The 23,732-nt window shown below is 38.5% G+C and overlaps 1 pseudogene; it reads right to left on the bottom strand.

The window, feature by feature from the left end:
* Positions 1 to 5,794: 5,794 nt before the first annotated feature.
* Positions 5,795 to 10,901, bottom strand: LOC18010618 (annotated as a pseudogene).
* Between the last annotated feature and the right edge of the window lie 12,831 nt (positions 10,902 to 23,732).

Raw genomic sequence — 23,732 nt, 5'->3', positions numbered from 1 at the left:
CGAAGCTTTTAGCTCTTCCGAAGCTTTTAGCTCTTACGGAACTTTTAATTTTAAAGACATGTTTCGATGTCTTTAACCCATATTATAATTGGTAAAATATACAGATAGTTAAACATATTAATTCATAATAACAACAACCTGGTATAGCTTCCATAGGTTTTGAAGGCGCCGAGCCTACCATAAAATAAGGAGGAGGCATAACCTTCCACTCCATCATTTTGTATTCATGGAGGAGTCTTAACCTTCCATTCCATAAAATTTGATTAAGGAGGAGGATTAAACCATCAACTCCGTAATTTTATGATCACGGAAGAGGTTTTAACCTTCTATTCCTAAATATATGATCAAGGAGAAGGCATAACCTTTTACTCCATAATATTAGTAAAGAGGAGATTTAATCTTCCACTCCACAAATATAGATATGGAGGAGAATTAACCTTCCATTCCAACATTTTCTGATCATGGAGGAGGTTTAACCTTCCACTCCATAATATTAGTAAGGAGGAGATTTAATCTTCCACTCCACAAATATAGATATGGAGGAGGATTAACCTTCCACTCCAACATTTTTTTATCATGGAGGAGGTTTAACCTTCTATTCCATAAATATATGATCAAGGATAAGACATAACCTTCTACTCCATAATATTAGTAAGGAGGAGATTTAATCTTCCACTCCACAAATATAGATACGGAGGAGGATTAACCTTCCATTCCAACATTTTCTGATCATGGAGGAGGTTTAACCTTCCTCTCCGTAATATTAGTAAGGAAGAGATTTAATCTTCCACTCCAAAAATATAGATACAGAGGAGGATTAACCTTCCACTCCAATATTTTCTCATCATGGAGGAGGTTTAACCTTCCACTCCAATATTTTGTAGCCATAGAGGATATTTAACCTTTCACTCCATAAATATAGATAAGGAAGAGAATTAACTTTCCACTTCATAAATAAATTTAAACATCTAAATATAAATTAAACAAGGAGGATACATAACCTAGTACTCCATAAATAAATTTCAATGTATAGGATAAATTAAATAAGGAGGAGGTACAACCTACCACTCCATAAATATAAACAAGGAGGAGGCTTAACCTACTACTCCATAATCATGATCCGATGAGATATAGTCTACCATATGATCATATGATCGTTAAAGCATAACCTATCATAACGATCGGTTCAGGGAAAGCATAGCCTATCATCCTGTAAACTGGAAAATAAATTGAATATAAATTTTAATATCTGTTCAGGGAAATAGAGCTTATCAACCCGAAATAATATGTAAACGAAGAAGACATAGCCTATATTTCTGTAAACATATAAACTTTAGATTGACTAAACATAAATTAAAATCTTACCTCCAAATATATGACAGATTAAGAGTTGATCATGCTGATAACGTATATGAATAAAATCATGTATTTATGTGCATATGCATCTTCATATATTATTTCAATATAAATTATATTATATTATATATATAAATCATGAGAGTAAGAATGAATGGGGGGAGATAGACGAGAGAAGGGGAGGAGGAGAAATGATTTCTCTTCTTATTATTGTTCATTCACACCTTCACAAATACAACATCTATTTATATAAGTGAGATGAGAGTAGTAGGTAAGACATTTGGATAACTATCCTTGTTACCTAACCATCCTTATCACTATAGTAACTATTTTGTGGATAATTATTATCCAACATAACGTAACTTATACCGCTGCTTTTTATAATTCAGTTTGCATTGTCTACACCACAGTGTCATCAGACGAGGATGGGTGCACCAGACAGTTCTGCTGGCTACAGCACCACATGAATCCTAGAGTTATTAACATGATAAAATCAGAACAATAATTAGACCTAGAAGAAACCAGAAAAGAACCGAGTCTCAATTCTTCTCAACTTTCTCTTTGTGGAATCTAGAGATCGGTTCCTCAGTGTTGAGACATTTGAAACGAACCTAACTACAAAAATGAACAAACCATGGAAATTATAGAACTTAACTAAGACTTGATTATGGTAGTGTCAAGAATTCACTCCTTCATTGATCAACAAAGAAATAATTTCACACTCTTTGTGGAATCTAGAGATCGGTTCCTCAGTGTTGAGACTGATATGTTCATAAAATGACTCATTTAGTATGCATTTTTAGTCCAAGAATAGAGTATCATGCATGCATTTTAGATAGATTCATAAATGTGTTTCATCTTTGTTTTAGAGCTTTAGGACTTTGCATTAGATCTAAGTGAGTCTTGCATTTTGGAGTATCAAAACAGGTGATTTGGAGTTCACTTGGGAGTAGAAAAGATGGAATCAGGTAAAGGAATGATGAAAAAGGTGCAAAAATGGTGAAATTGACATTTTGGAGTCTCTCGGCAAAACCATGTACTGCAGGCAGTGTTTTCTCAGCTAAAAACCGTACCGCGGGAAGAAAAACACGGCCAAAACACGTACGGCGTGTATAATCCTCGGTCAAAAAATCCTGTGTTGGTACGCCTCAAAGATCGCGTTACTGGAAGGTCCTCCCGTCTGATTCAGCTTCCGAGGTCTTCAGAAAAGACTAAGATAATTGAGTAAATGTTCCAGAACAGTTAGAATCAATGAATTTTGAGAAGTGAGCTGAAAGATATGGCCAACGTAAGAGGAATCTGTCTCGCAGCCATTCCAAGCCGATCCAATACGCCTCAGAGATGACCCAGAACCAAACCCTTCCCGTCCGATCCAGTCTCCGGTACATTCATGGAAGTTTGAGAGCTTTGAGTGTAGTTCCAGAAAACTTAGATTCAGGAGACTTAAAGCTGTGAGCTGGGAGATAACTCAAACGAAGAAAGCGCAGGTCTAGAAGCCAATCCGGATCAGTGCAATGTGCCTTAAAGATCGGCTTACTGTAAAGCCTTGCCGACCTCAGATGGAGTTGGGTTCTTCAGCAAAGTTCGAGTTGGTTGAGTCATCTATCTTGTGGACTTTGTCTTGAGTCATTTGGATCACTGAATTGAAATTTACTGAGAACAGAAGACAAGCATATCATTCTGGGTTCATAACTTCATAAGAGCTGTTTGGGTGTTAAGTGTTTTTAGGCCTCGAGATGAATGCCTCGGCCTCCACCAACCCGAGGCATGGCTTTTCAACATCATCTGGGAGTGCCTCGACATTCAGGCCTTGGTCATCTGACCACGAGGCAGTCTTGTTCAACTAGTTGATCTCCACACGGCTAAGTATACAAGCTGAAAGCATCAAGGCTGTTTGGTTCTGGATTTCTCTAAGTATCAAGACTGGCCTCAACCTTTATGCCTTGACTTTACTACCCCGAGGCAACCCTGTCACTACAAGAAAAGACAGAGTTAGCAACGATTTTTTACGACGAATTATTGTTGTCGCAAATTAACGACGAATTAACGACGATTTAGCACACAATCGTCGTCAATTCGTTGCAAAGAAAATCGTTGTAAAACCGTCGCCATCTACGACGTTTTTACGACGATATTTTGTTTTTATAAATTAATAATTTTTAAAAAATTAAATCGTCGTAAAATCGTTGCAATTGACGACGATTTATTTTTTTTAATTTTTTATTTTAAATTGTTTTAAAAATTTTTTTAAAATTTTTTTTTTATTAAAAAAAAATTCAAATCGTCGTAAATTGCAACGATTTCATAAATGATACAAAGTTCCACATCGGTAGTTTTGGAAAATTTGTTCTAGTATATATATACCTACTCATAACTATTAAACAATCAGTGTATCACTATCATCAGAGTAACCACCGGCCACCACAGATCACCAACGGCGACCACCACCGGCGACCACCGGCGACCACCAGGGACCACCGGCGACCACCAGCGACCACCAGCAACCACCGGCGATCAACGGCGACCACCGGCGACCACCACCAGCGACCACCGGCGACCACCGGCGCAGGAGGAGCCACCGCCGCCGGAGGAGCCACCACCGCCAGAGGAGCTATCACCACCGGAGCCACCATCGCCGGAAAAATAATAAAATCGTTGTAAATTTGTTGTAAAAATTAAAAAAAAATTAAAAAATCGTTGTAAAATCGTCGTAAAATAAATAAATAAAAATAATAAAAATAATAAAAATCGTTGTAAAAATAAAAAAAATAATAAAAATCGTTGTAAAATCGTCGTAAAAAATATTCGTCGCTAATTACAACGAATTTACGACGAAATTTGATTTACGACGATCGATTCACGACGATTTGATTTTCGTCGTAAAATCGATGCAAACACTCATTTATAACGAATTTACAACGAATATGATCATTGTAAATGAGGTGTTTTCTTGTAGTGTGTACACTCTGCCTCGGCATCAATGCCTCAGCATGATTTTAACCCAAGGCAAAGACCGAATGAAACTGCTCAAAACCTTGGGTATACACCTTGGCCTGTTCTATACCGAGGCACATGTCTCACGAATAAAATGTGTAAGACCTCGGCCTAGCACCTCGACATGAACTATACCAAGGCCTCTTATCATGAACCCAGATCACAAACAGCTTGTTTCACGCGAAAAGGCCTTAGCTGAATCAAAGACCAAGCTCACACATGTTCTTGGATTGCTCTTCATCTTTTCAACCAAGATTACTAGGCCTCGGTGTGGGACTTCTTCAAGGTACCGAGGCATGTCTCCAGTAATCCAAGAAGGTCAGATCAGTATCCAGTTTGTCCTGCGCTGACCGGGTTCGGTTCACTCATTATAAATACATTTTTGGAAAAAATCCTAAGTATCTTTTGTTCCATTTTTAGTCTCCTTTCCTCTTTTGTGAAAACTCATCTTTGTTAAGAGATATCTTAAGGTTTTAATCAAATCAAGAGTATTTCTTAGCATCTAATCATTTTTTCATCTCATCTCACATCATTCATCATGATTAACAACACATCTTGCAAAGGATTAAATGTGTTGATTATGATTAATGAGTAGTCACCTCATTAAGGTTCTAGATATGTAGATTAAGGTGTTTAAGTGTTAGATTAAGGTGTTTAGGGACTAGATTCATGTTTCTCTAAATAGCTGTTCTTAAAGCTATATCTTTGATAATCACTCTGGTCTAGAACTTAGGCATTTCACCACTCAAAAAGTGTTTGATGAAATGCCTGAACCAAGCTATGTTAGAGGTGTATGCATTAAGGCCATGAAAATTATTGTTTTATGCATAGATGACAAGTTAGGATCGATGTTTAATGCTGTCTTATTATTATGTCTCCAATGATGATTGGATATGAGTGATAATATGATTTGTGTTTTGATGCTTTGGAAAGATTAAAACTGGTTTGGAATCCCAAGTCACTTGAGATCATTTATCACATTGTTCATTAACATCTTTATTTAGCATCTACAGCACCCTAATCCACTATTATGTCTAGAACTCTATTGTTTTATTATCTTTACATCATCTAAATCATCTGTTGTTTTTGTTTATTGCTTGTTTAGTAATCTTGTTTAGAATTGTTTAGTCTCTTGTTTGAAACCAAAACCCACTTTTTCTTGTTTGAATTAAGATACAAACTCATAAACTAGTCAACTAGACCTTGGTTATGACTATGAGTTAAGTGTGTGGATTTATGGTTGGGCTTAGGTTTTGAAGCTTGAGTAGTTTTGTTCACTTATCTTCCGTGTTCTACACGATTACTGATGTGGATTACTTTTTGAATCAGTGATTCATGTTTCAAGCAGAGTATTGGACTAATAAGATAATTTAACTTCAGAGTAAGTAAGTGAGGCAATAAATAAATCGTTATTTTTAAAAAAAAATAACAAAGATATTTTATTGTCCAGCGAACAAAAGTGAGTTTTAACTAATTTCGACGACTTTGTTCCTTTTATAAATGTTAGTTTTTCAAGTGGACTTTATAGACATGTTTACTCATGTCATGCAACTGTTGGAACGCAGCGTCAAGAGCCTGGCAGAGAAAACAAGTTTAACATCAGTTCATGAACCGCATTACAATTCAAGTTCGGCTGGTTAAACCGGATCAAAAGATACAATGTGAATCGAGAATATAGACTTAACCGAGTCATGAATGTAAACTAAAAACACTATAGTCTATACTATCTTCCTAGGTACCAGAAGAGGCTAACCTGTTGCATTGGACGAACCAGTAAAGAAACCTCATGCCGGAGATCAGATTGCACCGACTCTTTCATCACCTGAGTCAAATGTGGTTTAATATCGAGTTAAACAGTACACACTAGACCATATGCAATAAGCTTCAAGAGTTGCTTATTATATCAGAAAGTCTTGAAGAATTTATTACATAGCTTACCTCGAGTTGTGAATATATATTAGACATTGCATCCTTCAGCCTAAGAACCTGCATTATAAAATATAAAATTCTAGCTCCTGGTGTAAGGTAATTTTGAATCTTTCCTGAGAAAGCACATGAATCAATGTGTATATATATATATTATATATTCCAGGATTGGGAGATTGTGAAACAGAAAAAGAGAAAATGACCTTGGTATAAAGATATGTGGTTGTTATTGGGAAAGATGAACAAAAATGTCTTAGTAATTCTTGTATTGATGTCCATTGCTGCAGATGAAAGAAAACATCCAAAGGAATTATTATAACCAATCTTCACTAAACAGTAGTCTTATATAGTGCTTCTTGTTCCTCAGGACATAGAGAAAAATCAGAACTTACATGTAAAATTTCATCCTTGATGGATTTTGGTAATCTGTCCAGAAACTTCTCTCGCGGATTCTTCCCGATAACATTCTTGCCAGTTGAGATAGTTCGGTTTAATGCAATGAAAACCTGAATAGGGATTTAGCAACTCTTAGCTTAGGCAACAAAGCAAATAGGCCATGGTTTTTGACTGTGGTGTAGAAAAGCACCTCGAAGGTAACTTCAGGTTTAATCAATTAGTCCTTTACATCTAAGCTCAGAAATGGATTCTTTTAGCAACCCATAAGCTTCATGGACATTTCTCTTTAATTCCCCTGCTCCTATCGGTTCATTGAGGACGTTTCCTTGTTGAGATTCAAAGTAATCACGAGGGTCCTGATTCCCAAACAAGAAAAGTGTAAGAGGATATAGGCAGCGTCAATATCATCAACCGTGAAAAAGACATAAAGCCAACCTGATAGAAAGTGGTACGAACGCGAAGTTCTTTGGTGCTTGAAGATCTTCCATTAAAGCCCGGGACATTTTCTCCAATCTCTCCTGCTCAGCGTCTTTGGTGGCTTTGCTTGCTACCATAGATATAAAGTGTGGTATTGGCCACATATCAGCACAGAGGAAAAAAAAAAGCAAAAGTAGAACATATCAGAATGAAACAACAAACCGTGTTTAACCCGTGTGAGAGCCTCTGCAACAATCCTCGAATCTTCTGACTCAACATCTGCTTTCCAATTTAAAAAAGAACAATTGAGCATCAGTGTGTATATTACCACCAAGAATATTAAAGTCAAAATGGCTAAAATACATGTTTGCACTTTGCTAAACTATCTACCGCAATACAAAACGTAAGATGAAAGAATAGAAGGATGGTGCTTATAGAGGTGTTAACCAATGGATCTGCCTTCCAATACAGCAGCACCATGGCGATCAATATCTTGCGCAAGTGATCTTCTTTTAAACAGATCTTTATGTGGTTCAGCAACATCCATACATTGGTCCTGCATTACCGAAAACTGAATATAAGCGTAACATAAAGTGACATGACCTCTAAACCGCATACAAAGAGCACAATGACAAATTTTAGATTCATTTTTCTCGAAATCTATATAAAAAACAGTAATTCAATTTTCAAAGCACACAACTTAAATATAGTTGCATAGTCCAGAATTTACTTTTGAATGAAACTAAACTTCTTGATTTAGCAACTTAGAGAAGGTTCGCTTTGCATTCTAGACAACAAAAACAAGATTCTTAACACCATTAGTATTATCTATAGAGCACAATTCTTCCCATACTACTTTTACTAGCGCGAGACAATCGATGAGAGGCGTATTATTCTATCTGTGTGACTCTGAAACAACCCTTGATGCGCAATGAGGTAGAAAATATCAACACTTTTTATATATCTCATGCAGTGGTAGTTGGCTTACCATGCTAAGAGTGTCGTCACCAGCATGGTCAGCCACCATGTCAAGAGTTGGATCAACTCGTCGAATCTACAGACATGACATTCAAATCAGATGGATATGCGACAATTGTTTTCTTCACAATCAAAAGACATGAAAATTGATTAACTGAAGAAAAAGTAAACTGACCTTTCGACGAGCTTCTCGAGCCGATATCTCATCAGGCTTCAGAAAGACAGCGAGTAGCTCGTCCTCAGTAGCTTCTGCTGCAGCTACTGCTGTGTTTTTGGTGCTGTAAAGATATTCTGCTCTAAAATATTTTGTCCAGAAGTCTTTCTCTGTTATCTGGCGTAGGAAAAATACTACCAAAGCTGGTCAAGAATCAAGAAAATCGTCGTATACAATGACTAAATCTATTACTAAAATGTCAATAGTATGAAGTTGTGTTACCTTACTCGGAACATAATTTATGAATGCCTGTCGAACAGCCGGCTTCTCAGCAAAAAACTGATATCATATGTGAGGAAAGGACATAAGTACTCTTGCTACACAATGATAGATTAAACAAGCCCAAAATAGAAGCACATGACGCAACCTGAATGATTCCACTTAATAAAATATCTGTCCTAATGTATCACCAATTGCAACTTCAACCATATAAACTAATCCCAAACCCAACTTGGATTTGGATTCAGAAACTTATAGCACTTACATCAATGAAAAGCACAGTGAAGCAAAAGAGCTCACCTGAAAAATGATCTCAGGGGTAAAGTTAAATGTCACCTTATTAGTCTGGAAAGATATAGAGTGAAGAAAGTGGTAAGTAAACCAGATGATATACAAAAAAGAAAATTAGTTCACTACAAAGACATACAAATGGGTATGATGATTTCCAATAAGGAGTAGGGAGAATTATATCATACCTGCCCATCAATAGATGGTTTGATGCCAGAAACCATCACGTTCTGTTAGGACTTTACTTTCCACAAATTGCTTATGCAATCTCTGCAACTCACTTCATCATATCATGTATGTTACTCATATTAAAAGCAAGTCGGTGAAAATATGAAACCAGAAACTTCAAACACCAAAAAAATGGAACATAATGTTCTGATTACATACCTATTTTCTCGGAGAAGCTTGACGCGTAGCTCCAAGTCTGCAAAACATAGTTGCTCAGTTGATTTCTTAGGATCCTCTTCACATTTAGCAAGGGCCTTTGCTGTTCATAGTAAAAATAGTAGCGGTAAGAAACAGAAATTATTAGGCACTCAATAAAAGCAAACCAATGGCACATTGAGCTTACTGATAATATCACGGAAAGCATTCATGTCCGGATAATTTCCAAAAACAAAGGTATGACTCCTACCCTGCAATCGAAAAAATGAGGAAACTTCTATGATACACAGGATAAGCTTCAAAATTTCACATCACAAAAGGCCAACAAAAGAACCTGCTTGTTGGTTAGTTTGAACAAGGGAAGTTGATGTGATTCTTTGGAATATTTATGATCTGAGAAATTTACCAAGAAGAAATGAATCTGATTGATAATAATGACCTAGTGTAAACAATAATAACATACTCTCAATGTTCTGAGTCTGCACTTCAATCTTTGAATCTGATTTTCGATCATCAGGTACGAAGAGCAGCATCCATTCCATCTGCGTATTTTTTTTTTTCTTCAAATTTCCGGTTAGCATATCTTAATTCAAGAAGAATTTTTTATTCAGTTACTAGAAATCATTATATTTCCTATTCACAAGTTTTAAGATGAAAATCAAGCGAAAAAAGTTAGAAAATCATCATTTTCGCTACGAGAATTCTTACTATTTCGAGGGTTCCAGGAGTTCCTTGATCCTTCTTCATAGAACTCTTGTATTTGACTTGCCCACTCGCCATATCCAGCTAAGGAAACGAGTTGATAAAATCATGTGTGTTTTATCAGTAAGATAATATTAGAGACCATGCAAAATTAGGTTCCAGGATATAGATAGATATATACATATGAAACCAAGTCTTGTGGTAAATGTGTTTCGAAAGAATCTTTTTCAGCTACAAATGCCAGCAAAAACACACATAATTGTTCTGAATTTTTTAGGATACTAAACATCGTCTGAGGATCTATTACACGAAAAAATGAATAACAAGTGGATTCGATTACAGAATCAGATTGAAATACATATGAAACATGAATGAAACCAGGTCTTATGATAAATCCTTTTGAGCTACCTAATACATAACTTTCAATTGATGCCAGAAAATTACTCGAATTCGAGAATCTTTGTATGGAAGAACCATGATAGATGCTATAACACACATGATTGTTTGCTTCTTTTAGGAAACAAAACACAAAACTACGGCGATATACTGTACCTCTGTTTAAAAGATTAAAAACCCATGCTGTGGCTACATACGACATATATCGTCTCTGAAGATTCAAAATCCATGCTGCAAATTAACATGAACAAAAAAAGAGATCACAATTTTTGTAGATGTATCAACAACTCAATGCTCAAAAATGAAACAATCCGAGCAAACGGACAAATTGATATAAAAAAATGCTAATTCACAGAATCTTAGAGCTAAAAGCTTATACTATCCACCTGAAACGAATCAATCAGATTCAAACTCGATTTCACAGCTAAAAGCTTATATAACGAAGCGCATGTTACAAAAATTCAGAAAAGTTCAAAATCACAATGTAGCCATAAACGATCGGTGTAACAAAAACCCTAACAAGAAACACAAAATGAAATTTAATAACAAATACACCTAACCAAAATGCGTAATCACACTGAAAAGTCTTTTGGTTTTGTTACAAAAATGAGAGAGACGAAGAAGAAGGAGAAGACTGAGCTCAAATTTTGAATTTGGGGAAAAATCTCTCGCACTTGGTTTGCTTTGCTCCGTTTGTTTTATAACCAAAAAAAGACTCAGACTTCGGCCAGCTTCTCCTAGTGGGCCAAAACGTGTTTAAGCCCAACATAGCTGCCGTCGGTTTACTAGAACCAAACCATCTACAATTCGATTAGTCCTTTAACCGGAATCAAACCTCAAACCAAAAAAGTCAACACTTTTAACTCTTAATGCAGACTCAAAACATTTTAAAAGAAAACCACAGAGAATCAACAAAGATTTATCATGCTCTCAATCTTAATTTACTTTTCACATGTTATAAATTCTGTTTTACTCAGAGTGTTAAGATGAATAGATTGCTGAATAGTTCTTTTGGTTGTAATTACCAAATGGCTCGATTACAATATATAGGGTAGCAATAGCTTAACCCTCAAGTAATAGATAAGCACAAGAAAATATTTTAGATTCTTTAAATATTTTCTCATACTCTCCCTCAAGATGGCGAATGTAGATTCCGAATTCTCATCTTGCCAAGTAAGTAGTGAAATTGAACCCGTCCAAGCGCCTTGGTAAAAATATCAGCAAGTTGCTCATTTGTGCGAACATGAGCTGGTGCAAGTTCGCTGGCTTGAAATGCGTCTCGAATAATGTGACAATCGTTTTCGACGTGCTTTGTCCGTTCATGAAAGACTGGATTTCGAAGAATGTCCAGAGCTGCTTTGTTGTCACAGAAAAATGAAACCGGCTCAGAATGTGGAATGTTAACACTGGAAGAAGTTGGAGGAACCATTGGATCTCGGAGAAAGTGTACGACATTGCACGATACTCTGCTTCTGCGGATGAACGTGAGACAACCTTCTGTTTCTTTGTTTTCCACGAGACAAGAGAATCACCAAACATAACAGCATAGCCAGTGAGAGATCGTCGAGTGATTGGACAAGACAACCAATCCGAATCACAATATGCAGAGATATGAAGATCAGGTTTAGAGTTAAGAAATATCCCTTGTCCGATTGTATCTTTGAGATACTTCACCACTCGAAGAGCAGCATCCCAATGCTTTTTCTGTGGCTTTACCAGGAACTGAGCAAGTAAATGGACTGCAAAGCTGAGATCAGGCCGAGTTACAGAAAGATACACCAAACGACCGACTTAACGCCGGTAACGAAGTGGATTATCAAAATAATCACCATCATCACGAGCTAACGTATGGTTTTGCTCAATAGGAGTATCATAAGGCTTTGAACCGGATAAGCCACATTCAGATACTATATCCATTGCATATTTCCGCTGTGAAATATAAATGCCTTCCTTGTGATGAGAGATCTCCAAGCCAAGAAAATACTTCAAAACTCCAAGATCTTTCATGTGGAAACACTGACTCATATAAGCTTTGAACTTAGAGATAAGGGCAGAGTCATTTCCACTGATGACCAGATCATCCACATAAACTAGGACATACACACAAGAGGAGCCTCGTGTATAAGAGAAAAGTGAGTAGTCCTTCTTGTTCTGAACAAAACCGAACTGCAACAGTGAGGCAGAGAGCTTCGCAAACCAACATCGTTGAGCCTGTTTAAGCCCATACAAAGATTTCTTGAGGCGACACACTTTGTTTTTATCAGCAGAAGAGTATCCTGGAGGTAGTTTCATGTAAACCTCTTCTTCTAGATCACCATGTAAGAACGCATTATAAACGTCCATTTGATACAATTCCCAATTCTTAGCTGCTGCAACTTTAACGAAAACACGTACAGTTGTCATCTTGATAACAGGAGCAAAAGTTTCGTCGTAATCTGTTCCTTCTTTTTGTCGATTACCAAGTACCACTAGGCGAGCCTTGTACCTTTCGAGAGTACCGTCAGACTTGAGCTTGACCTTAAAGACCCACTTACTACCAATTGCACGTTTATTTGGAGGCAAATCAACAACATCCAATGTATGATTCTTTTCTAAAGCATGAATCTCATCCTTAGAGGCTAAACGCCAATGCTCGTGTTTCATGGCCTCTTGGAACGAAGAGGGTTCCATATAAGTGCTTACTGAGGCCAGGAACAATATCTGCGAAGAAGAAAACCGGTCAAAGTTCACACAATTCGCAAGGGGATAGAGACACTTACTTGAGGACATTTGAAGAGAGCCTGAAGAAGGTGAGGCGTGAGAGGGTTTATCGTTCGTTTTGGTGCCATAAATCACAAAGTCTTTGAGACGGACTGACGGCTGATGTTTTCGATGACCATGTCTGAGTGGTTCAACAGTGTCTGTAGTAGAAACTGATGTATCGACAGCTTCTGTTGGATTTGGAGGAAAATCTGACAAGTCAACTTCAACCAGTGCAGGATTTGGAGCAGTGTCGATCGCCACTGGATTGGTGTCGAGCAACATTGGATTGGTGTCGAGCGACACTGTATTGGTGTCGACTGATCGAATCGCTTGAGATGGTAACACTGGTTCGATTGGCTGGGATATCTCCACTAGAGGATGAGTAAACTCCCCCTGAGTGTCTGCATGATCTGAAGGGAAGTGATCAGCGTATGGGAAGACGTCCTCGTGAAAGATGACATCGCGAGAGACAAATCTTTTCTTTGTGTGAAGATCATACACTAGTCATCCCCTTTTGCCAAAAGGATATCCCAAGAATATGCACCGAGCACTTCGATCTTCAAATTTATCGTCAGAGCGTCTAACAGTTCGTGCGTAGCACAAGCACCCAAAAGTACGAATCGCATCATACGTCGGAGTTTTGTTGAAAAGAAGCTCATATGGAGTTTTACCATTAAGGAGAGAAGATGGTGTTCGATTGATCAGGAATGTTGCAGCTTGAATACTTTCTCCCCAAAACGTTGTTGGTAACTTTGCTTGAAACAACAAAGCTCGAGCGACATTAAGAATGTGGCGATGCATTCGCTCAGCTCGTCTATTTTTTTTCGGAGTATCGACGCATGAGGTTTGGTGAGTAATCCCATGATCCGCGAAATAAGACCTCATACAGGTAAGCTCGGTTCCGCGAAATAAGACCTCATACAGGTAAACTCGGTTCCATTATCAGTACGAATTGTTTGGACTTGTTTTCCAAATTGTCGAGCTATCCAGGCAAAGAAGTTCTTGAGAACAATCGAAACAGAGGACTTGTCAATAAGAAGATGAGTCCAAAGTGCTCGCGAATAGTCATCAACTATAGTTAGAAAATAGACAGATCCGCAAGTTGATCTGGTTCGATATGGACTCCATACATCACAGTGTATCAAAAGAAAACAAATCTTCTGCTTTATTCAAACTACCAGGAAAAAGAACACAAGTCTGTTTTGCACGAAAGCAAACATCACAACATTCTTCTAAAGCACTACTACTATGTTGAAAAACACCAATATCTGAAAGTAAAGACAAAACTTTGAGACGAAGGATCACCCATTCTGTGATGCCAGAGATCTCGGCTATCAGCCTTTCCGGTACGATTTGCTTGTGGTAGAACTGCACCGGCAAGATGATAAACCCCATCACGCTCCTCACCCGCTCCAATCAAAGTCCTCGAAGCTTAGTCCTGGATAAAAAAAAATTGTTTAGTAAACACCACAGCACTTGCGATATCATTCAGAAGCTGACCAACGGAAATCAAAGTAATATTCAAATCAGGTGCATACAAAACGCGATGAAGAATCAGTTTTCCGCCCAAGAACAATGTGCCCTGACGTGTTGCCCAAGAGACACCACCATTAGGCAATTTTATCGGGCATGGTGCAATATGCTGGAGGGCAGTTAACAGATTGATATCACCAGTCATGTGGGGAGATGCTCCTGAGTTAATTACAAGATCATATCAAAATGCTCCTGAGTTAATTACAAGATCATATCAACTATCAGTGCATATAAGATAAGTTTTCTAGCATTACCAGACAGCTTCTCGGATGAGGATTTGCGGTTTTTGGATAAATTCAACCAGGGAGCTCCATTGATTTTGAGTCAGTGATGGAATTCCACTTGGTGATGCATCGGTTTTGTTAGAGTATTGAGTTGCGCTTGCTTGATTAGTTGACACAAAGGCGCCTCGGCCGCGACCACGTCCGCGAGAAGAACCTCGACCACGAGAACCAGAACCGCTACCTTGAGTTGAGGGTGGAGTTTGCTCAAACCATTCTGGGTATCCGATGAGTTTAAAGCAACCACTCTTCTCATGGCCGACTTTTCCACAATGTGTGCAAACCAATGATTGTCGAGATGCAGCGTTTGCTGTTGCTGTGGCAGAGAGACCGATGGTGGTAATCTTCTCTTGTTCCTTGTTGGTCGTGTCGAGATGTCCTTCTTCTTGAATGATTTGAGAATACACGCTATCGAGATTCAGTTTGTGGATTCTAACAAGAAGATTTGAACGCGTTGTGCTGAACCGCTGGATGGAAAGCCCCATGAGGAACTGATGGATCTGCACCTGTTCTTCTTTCTGTTGATATTTCTTCATTGATGCACAGCTTGAACTTCAACAATAACATGTAAAGCCCTTTTCCATCTCTGCTATGGCATTCCAAAGAAGTTTGAGACGAGCAAAATAATCTTTAACGTTATCGCCGTCTTGTTTTGGATCAGCATGTATTTGGTGTTCCTTGGTTCCATCGCCAACTCCATAGCGATTCTTAATACTTGACCACATAGTCGAAGCTTCATTCACAAGTGAGATGGCTGAACGAAGTTTGGGTTCCACACTTGCGTACAACCATCCTATAACCATGGAGTTAACCATCTCCCAACGTTCAACATCATCTGATCCTTCGGCTGATTTCTTAAGGGATCCATCAAGGAAACCAAGTTTTTGTTTTGTTCGCATCGCGTTGACAAAGAGTTTCGACCAACGTTCATAGTTTCCACCATTCAAAAGAATTGGTGTTTGCACATGAGTAGTGCTATCGGTTGTGTTGAGAAAATACGGTGAGATTAGAGCCGTCGTCGTCGCTGTTGTGGCAGTCACGGCTTGAGTTTCTTCAGTCATGGCTAGCGGCGAGGGTTTGGTTTGTGTTTAGGTTTAGGTTTTGTTCTGTTTTTTTTTTCAAGCAATCTTACAGGCCAAATGGAGGCTCTGATACCATGTTAATATGAATAAATTGCTGAATAGTTCTTGGTTGTTATTGCCAAAGGGTTCGATTACAATATATAGGGTAGCACTAGCTTAACCCTCAAGTAATAGATAAGCACAAAAGGAAATATTCTAGATTCCCTAAATATTCTATCATATTGAGTCTAATCAAACTATAAAAACAAGCCAAGACAACTAGTAATTTAGTTTGAATAGATAAATTTGTCTTCGATTCCAAATCGTGATCAATGATTGAAAATCTTCAAAAACAAAAAGAAAAACTGCAATCATCATAACCCGAATTCACAAACTTAGTCACCTAAGCTGAAAATAAAAAATTACTTCGTTAACGATAAAACCTAAAAACACCAAGCCAACAAAGACGTAATAAGCCTGCTCATCAGCTCCCTTGTAACCCAAAAAGCCATCCAAACCACACAACAAAACATTCAAGACAACATGTTGGTTATAAACATCTCAAGCCGGCTTAGATAGTTGCTTGATCGCCAATAATCCCATGAACATCCCAAGCAAGTAGACACCAAGTCCTATCGAACGGTATAAGTATGACGCTGCGAGCATAACCAACGTGAATTGCAAGGTCGTATCCTATTGGCGGGATTCACGGGTTGTTAGGATTCGTTAATATTCCTTTTATATTTAAGTTAATCTTCCTATTGTGTTTGGGAAGTTTGGCCGACTTAGTTGTGTATATAAACACTTGTTCGTAAACTTAATAAAACAAGGCAGTTTAATATCAAGTTCTACATGGTATCAGAGCCACAATTCTGAGATCTAAGTTATTTTTTTCTTTCGAGCTCTACCTGCTCTGTTTTTTAAAAGCTTTCGAGCTTCTCAAGTTTTTTAAGTTTAAAATCTTTCGAGCTTCTCAAGCTTTTGAAGTTTAAGTTCTTTTGTTTTTAACAACGATGGCTAGTGATGGGTCATCTGTGTCCAAGAGCACTGCTACCGGCGGATCTAAAGGTGTAGAAGATCGCGGTGGTGAGGTTGTTACGCTGTATACATTGTGCGGATCTGACAATCCTGGAGCGTTGATTACTTCTGTTTTGCTGACATGAGAAATTATAATGAATGGTCTGCAGAGATGTTAAACGCTCTTCAGGCAAAATGTAAATTAGGGTTCGTCAATGGAACTTTGAAGAAACCCAATGATGAAAGTCCTGACCTTGAACGATGGCTGTCAGTGAACTCAATGATCTTCGGGTGGATTCGCTCATCCATGGAGCTGAGAGTAAGAAGCACCGTCACCTACATATCTGATGCGTGTCAACTTTGGGAAAATCTCAAAGAGCGATTCTCCGTGGGAAACGAAGTCCGAGTTCATCAAATCAAAGCTCAGCTGGCCTCGTGTGGACAGAATGGGCAATCAGTGCTGGATTACTTTGGTCGTCTTTCCAAGTTGTGGGAAGAGTTGCAGGTTTATCGATATGTTCATGTATGTAATTGTGGTGCTGCTGCGGCTATCGCATAAGATCAAGAAAAAGAAAAGTTCACCAGTTCATCATGGGTCTTAATGACTCACGGTTTGGAGGGATCTGTACCACCATCATCAGAATGGATCCTCTCCCTTTGCTTGGTGAAATCTACAACAAAATTGTTCGAGAAGAACAGCGTATTGCTTCCGCTCGAAGTCATGAACAGCAACAAGAGTTGTGGGGTTCGTTGCTCGTGGATCATCACAAAATGTCAGACTCTGTTTTTAAAACCGATGTTTCAGGAAAGACGGATACTTCAATTCAACGTTAACGCAACCCTAATGCTTAGTGTTCTCATTGCGGACGATCTGGCCATGAGAAGCGTGATTGCTGGCAACTTGTGGGGTTCCCTGAGAGGTTTGTTGAGCGTAGCAAAGGTGTTGGTGGTTGTGGGATAGGTGGTCGTGGTGCCGGAAGTCAAAGCTTTGGTCGTGGTCGCGGTCAAGCCAATGTAGCTCACGCTACTAGCTTCAATGCGTTTTCATTCCCCGAATTTATACAGGAACAATAGAAAATTCTTTCACAGATGATCCAGCAAAAATCAGGAACAGGTTCCTCCGACAAACTGTCTGGTAAGACTGATCTTGGCGATGTTATTTTAGACACTGGTGCGTCACACCATATGACAGGAAATCTGTCTCTTTCGACCAATGTCGAGATGAATTCACCTTGTTCTGTTGGATTCGCTGATGGTAGTAAAACAATGGCGTTGAGTATGGGAGTTTTCCATCTTTTGTCACAAATATCTTTGACGAATGTGTTATATGTTGCAGACTTGAACTGCACTTTGATTTCTGTGGCGAAATTGTTAAAACAAACAAATTGCTTTGCAATGTTTACTGATACCCTTTATGTTTTGCAGGACCGTTTTTCGAGGACATTGGAACCGGTGAAGAGCATGATGGGGTTACTACTTTACATTTTTGGTTTCAGCAAAGATTCATACAACTAAGGGTAGTTCTGATCATGTCTTGTGGCATCAGCGTTTAGGACATCCGTCGTTTTCAGTGTTTTACGATTTATGTTTATTTTCGAATAAATCAGCTAGCTCTAGTCCTTGTGACACTTGTTTTAGAGCTAAGCAAACCCGAGAATTTTTTCATGATAGTTTGAATAAAACAACAGAATATTTTTCACTTATTCAATTTGATGTGGGGCCCTTATCGCGTGCCTTCTAACTGCGGTGCAGTTTATTTTTTAACCGTTGTTGATGATTTCTCTTGGGCAGTATGGACGTACATGTTGCTTGCTAAATCAGAGGTTAAGACAGTTTGAACTCGGTTCATTGCATATACAGAAAAACAGTTCAACAAATCTGTTAAAATAGTTCATAATGATAACGGTACAGAATTCATGTGTATGTCACAATTTTTTCAAGACAAAGGCATTGTTCATCAGACTTCCTGTATTGGGACACCTCAGCAAAATGGGAGAGTTGAAAGAAAGCATAGACACATTCTTAATGTTTCTCTAGCCATCATGTTTCAAGCTAACTTACCCATCAAGTTTTGGGGAGAAGCTGTATTAACGGCTGCATACTTGATAAATCGCACACCAAATGCGATTCATCAAGGATGGTCATCTTTTGAGATACTTCATGGTGTTAACCCGATTATTCTCAGTTAAGAGTTTTCGGTTCTGAGTGTTATATCCATCATGACAATCATGATAAAGACAAGTTTAGTGAGCGCAGTCCTCGTTGTGTGTTTGTCGGTTATCCTTTTGGTAAGAAAGGATGTAAAGTTTATGACATGGAGCGCAATGAATTCTTGGTTTCCCATTAATCTTTAGGGAAACTGTTTTCTCGTTTGGCTCACCAAAGGCTGTGAAGCCTGGACCGTCGAATCCTGCTGTGCCATGTGATGAAGATTGGCTGATTGCGCCAGACGTAAGGGGGAGCAGTGATCTCCCTGTTCCACATGTCCCTACATTAGACGTAAAGGGGAGCAGTGATCTCCTTGTTCCACATGTCCTTGCCATAGATGTGAGGGGGAGCAGTGATCTCCCTGTTCCACCTGTCCCTGCCATAGCGTAAGGGGGAGCAGTGATCTCTCTGGTCCACCTGAGCCTCAAATCGAACCTACTACTGGGCTGGACATTACTCTTGAAACAGAGCCATCTGTACCAGAAACAGTGATGTCACTGTCTGTTTCCCCTGTTCCAGAGAATCTGTCTCCTACGGAGGCTTCTCCTCCTGCTGAATTACTCGTCGTGGACATCGTGAGAAGACACGATCAGTTTTGTTGAAGAACTTTGTCACATACAATGCCACAAGTAACCCCATTACTACTCACGCTCTTCCCGACTCCTCTTCTCATCAGGCCTCGTCATTGGTCCAAGGTAAAATACTTTATCCCTTGTCTGAGTTTGTTACAGATTCTCAATTTTCTCCAGGTCACCGTGATTATTTAGCAGCCATTGCTACTTCGGTCGAGCCAAAACACTTTAAGGAGGCCGTCAAAATCAAAGTTTGGGATGATGCTATGTCATCGGAAATTGTTGCTCTTGAGGATCTTCATACTTGGGATATTACTGACTTACCTCCAAATAAAGAGGCCATCGGAAGTCAATGGGTTTTCAAGATAAAGTATAACGCCGATGGAACAGTAGAGAGATATAAAGCTCGCCCTGTAGTTCAAGGTAATAATCAGGTTGAAGGAGAAGACTATGAAGACACATTTGCCCCTGTTGTTAAAATGACAACTGTCCGTACTATTCTTCGTATTATTGCCGCGAAAAACTGGGAAGTCTACCAGATGGATGTCCATAATGCCTTTCTTCATGGAGATCTTGATGAAGAAGTATACATGAAACTTCCACCAGGATTTCGTTATAAACATCCTGGAAAAGTCTGTCGTCTTCGGAAGTCTTTGTATGGTCTTAAGCAGGCTCCCAGTGTTGGTTTAAGAAGCTCTCTGATGCACTGCTTAAGTTTGGTTTTGTTCAAGCTTATGATGATTATTCCTTATTTTCTTATACTCGTGAGGGTATGGAGATTTGGGTCTTGGTATACGTCGATGACCTTCTCATTTGTGGAAATGATTCTTACATGCTTCAGAAATTCAAAGATTACTTGAGTCGATGCTTTAAAATGAAGGACTTGGGTCACTTAAAGTATTTTCTTGGTATTGAAGTAAGCCATGGTACTGAAAGAATTTTTCTTTCTCAACGTAAGTAAGCCCTAGATATCATCGCTGAAACGGGTAATCTCGGCTGTAAGCCAGCTCCGACACCTCTTGAGCAGAATCATCATCTAGCAACGGTTGACAGTCCTCTTCTTGATGATCCTACTAAATACTGCAGGCTTGTTGGCCGTCTCATTTATCTCCTCAACACATGGCCTGAGTTGTGCTACTCTGTTCACATTTTATCGCAATTTATGCAAACTCCTAAGGTTACTCATTGACATGCTGCATTACGTGTGGTTCGGTTTCTCAAAGGTACTCCGGACCATGGCATTTTCCTCAAGTCCAGTTCCGACTTATCTTTAACCATTTAGTGTGACGCCGATTAGTCTTCTTGCCCTTTGACACGGAGGTCTCTTACTGTGTTTGTTGTTATGCTTGGTGGTTCACCAATTTCTTGGAAAACTAAGAAACAAAAGACTGTTTCTCACTCTTCAACTGAAGCAGAGTATCAGTCCATGGCAGCTGGTCTTCGAGAGGTTAAATGGCTGCGTAGTTTGTTGAAAGAACTTGGTATTGATCAAATTGCTCCAGCACGCTTCTTCTGTGATAGTAAAGCTGCCATACACATTGCTGGTAATCCAGTTTTTCATGAGCTTACAAAGCACATTGAGAATGATTGTCATGCTGTTCGAGACGCTGTCACTGATGGTATCATTGTTACAGAGCATATTCGAACAGGCTCTCAGATTGCCGATGTTTTAACAAAGGCTCTTGGACGTTTCAATTTCAAAACTTAGTGTCCAAGCTGGGTGTTCAAGAACTTCACCCTCCACCTTGAGGGGGAGTATTGGCGGGATTCACGGGTTGTTAGGATTTGTTAATATTTCTTTTATATTTAAGTTAATCTTCATATTGTGTTTGGGAAGTTTGGCCAACTTAGCTGTGTATATAAAATCGTAAACTTAATAAAGCAAGGCAGTTAAATATCAAGTTCTACATATCCCACAATTTTTCTGCTTCCATCCGGTAAGTCTCGGTCGTAATTCTCGGAACTGGAACGCAAAACGACCTCCCTGCAATACAAAGCAGTCCTACAACAGTCTTGTTGTTTTCCCAACTAGGCAATAACCAGAGTTGTACGAGTGTTGACGTTAAACCACTGAAAGATGATAATATGGCCATTAGGTAGCATATAGATGGTGTTTTTGGACAATTTACTCCATCTATTATTATTGTTTCTTCTCTCATGATTGATGTTAACTGGTTTGTATGGTTTTTTTTTTTTTTTTGTAGGTGAATGATTGGGATAACTGTACTAAACAGCCTCTCTAGTCATGGATTTATATAGAAATATCGACATTAGTAATTCCTAATATCATTCGGGAATATATGAAGAAGGTTCCATATGATTTCCTAACTCGATATGTGTCGCAGTCGCTATCGCTGAGTTCTTATTAGAGCAGGTCCAATGCAGGGTTTAAAGAGGTTCATCAGCTGGGTTCATAACCCATTAATGATTTAAAAAATAGGTGAAGCCCATTATTGTGATAAACCGCCCCTTCAGGACGGACTTGATGAGCCTCATTTTTGAGAGGTTCATGGACAGGTGTCACATTCTTATTCGCCTGGGTAAAAAAATTGTCGGGAAACAATTTTCTCATTCTCGACCACCATCTCTCATTTTCTCTCCTTCGTGTTCTCTTCACCACCGGCGATTTCCACATATTCAACCCAGAATCGGCGAGACCTGCGCTTTCGACACCGGCGAGATCAATTTCGGTTTATCGATTCGCGTCTTTGAAGGTAATCTCTCTGCTTTATTTATTTGTTATAGAATTTGGGTCTGCGTGGTTGAAATTAGGGTTTGCTAATTTGGGGAAAATTTGGGGAAAATTGGTAGGAATCAAAGTAGGTTGATTGAATGAGTTTAGTGTGTGTGTGAGTTATTGTTATACGATTTCTGTAGCATATTTCGATCCGGGTTTTGTATATCATTTGTCTTATGTATAAAAAAGATACAATCAATTTGAATGAGTTTAGTTTGGGGCTCTGCTTTGATTCGTCGTATGAATATGATTGTCTTTAGCATTTTTTGATTCATATGTGGTGAAGCATTCATCTGTTAATTGTTCTCTTTAGTTTGGATATTTTTCGATTGGATATTTTTTGTTTTCGGGAATTGTTAATTGTTCTCTTTAGTTTAATTGGTTTTGTTTACTCATCTCTTCTACTCGTCTGTTCTGTTCATGGAGTATGTACTCGTTTGTTTGCTCATCTCTTCTACTCATTGCTTCATTTATGATCGAGTTAGGGTTTGATGTGTGATTGAAATCTTCTATAGTTAGCTTATAGTTAGTTTTACTTTTAAGAACTCTGCGTGAATGGCTTAGTGATGAATGCTGGTTTACTTTAGTTGGTAAACGTCTGGTGATGCCTGATAAAGAGCTTTTATGATCGAGTTAGGGTGTGATGTGTGACTGAAATGGTTTACTTATTTTGGTGATTTTCTATGAGGACCTTATATGTTTTTTTTTTCTTTTTGCATGATTTAATGGAGGAACTTTCGTGATATGGATGGTTATACAAGGTGGAGGTTTTAAAGCTCTGTCACCAATCAAACTCCTCATAAGGTCAGCCCTCTTCTATAGTTAGATTTAAGATTGTTTTACTAGTCTGCGTGAATGGCTTAGTGATGAGTGTTGGTTTACTTTAGTTGGTAAACGTCTGGTGATCCCTTATAGACAGCTTTTAATATGAAGTAATACAGTTGGCAAAGTAGTTAACGAGTAAACACAATAGTACATTTTGTTGGTGAATAGTTATGGTGATTGCTTTAACTTCTTTAACTCATAAAAACTTTTAAAAACTTTTAAAAATATTGAATAACAAACTTAAACCAACTATAAACTTGTTAGCTTTGCTACTGAAAAAACAAATCACTCTAAACACATGTCTTTTACTCTTAAAACAACACTACTCTTTAGAACGATTCACTAACCAATTCTCCAAAACTTTTTTTCCTTTCTTCCTCTTTCGATTCAGTAACCACTTCTCCAAACCTTATTATTCATTCGATTCAGAAAGCACTTCTCCAAACTTTCTTCCTCTTTCAATTCTCTAAACCCGAAGCCAACCAT

The sequence above is a fragment of the Eutrema salsugineum genome, unplaced genomic scaffold (assembly GCF_000478725.1).
Source record: "Eutrema salsugineum unplaced genomic scaffold, Eutsalg1_0 scaffold_7, whole genome shotgun sequence".
NCBI classification, from domain to species: Eukaryota; Viridiplantae; Streptophyta; class Magnoliopsida; order Brassicales; family Brassicaceae; genus Eutrema; species Eutrema salsugineum.
The sequence above is the reverse complement of the archived record's forward strand: the minus strand, read 5'-3'. Positions and strand labels throughout refer to the sequence as shown.